Source organism: Fragaria vesca, linkage group LG4, assembly GCF_000184155.1.
Source record: "Fragaria vesca subsp. vesca linkage group LG4, FraVesHawaii_1.0, whole genome shotgun sequence".
Taxonomy (NCBI): domain Eukaryota; kingdom Viridiplantae; phylum Streptophyta; class Magnoliopsida; order Rosales; family Rosaceae; genus Fragaria; species Fragaria vesca.
Genome location: NC_020494.1, coordinates 19,978,255 through 19,978,487, shown reverse-complemented (window position 1 = coordinate 19,978,487; position 233 = coordinate 19,978,255). Strand labels below are relative to the sequence as shown.

At 47.4% G+C, this 233-nt stretch overlaps 1 protein-coding gene across 1 annotated transcript in view; it reads left to right on the top strand.

Moving 5' to 3' along the window:
- LOC101315145 overlaps positions 1-233 on the top strand; it is an 8,781-nt gene that overhangs the window by 7,114 nt on the left and 1,434 nt on the right. The gene's annotated exons all lie outside the window — the stretch shown is intronic.

The following is a 233-nucleotide window of genomic DNA, read 5'->3' as shown; positions in this document are numbered from 1 at the left end:
TCTCTCTCTCTCTCTCTCTCTCTCTCTCTCTCTCTCTCTCTCNCCCAAAACGCCTCCGTTTTATTGCTTTTCTGGTGACTTCTGAGTCTGAGCTCCAATCCGCCGTCGTTTTGTCGCTGTCTCTCTCTCTCGTGAGTCTCCTCACCGAGACTAAAGTCAATATCCTCTCTCTCTTTTCTCTCATATAAAATTCACATCGCTTCCTTCTACCTCCAGCTAACTCTCTCTCTCTC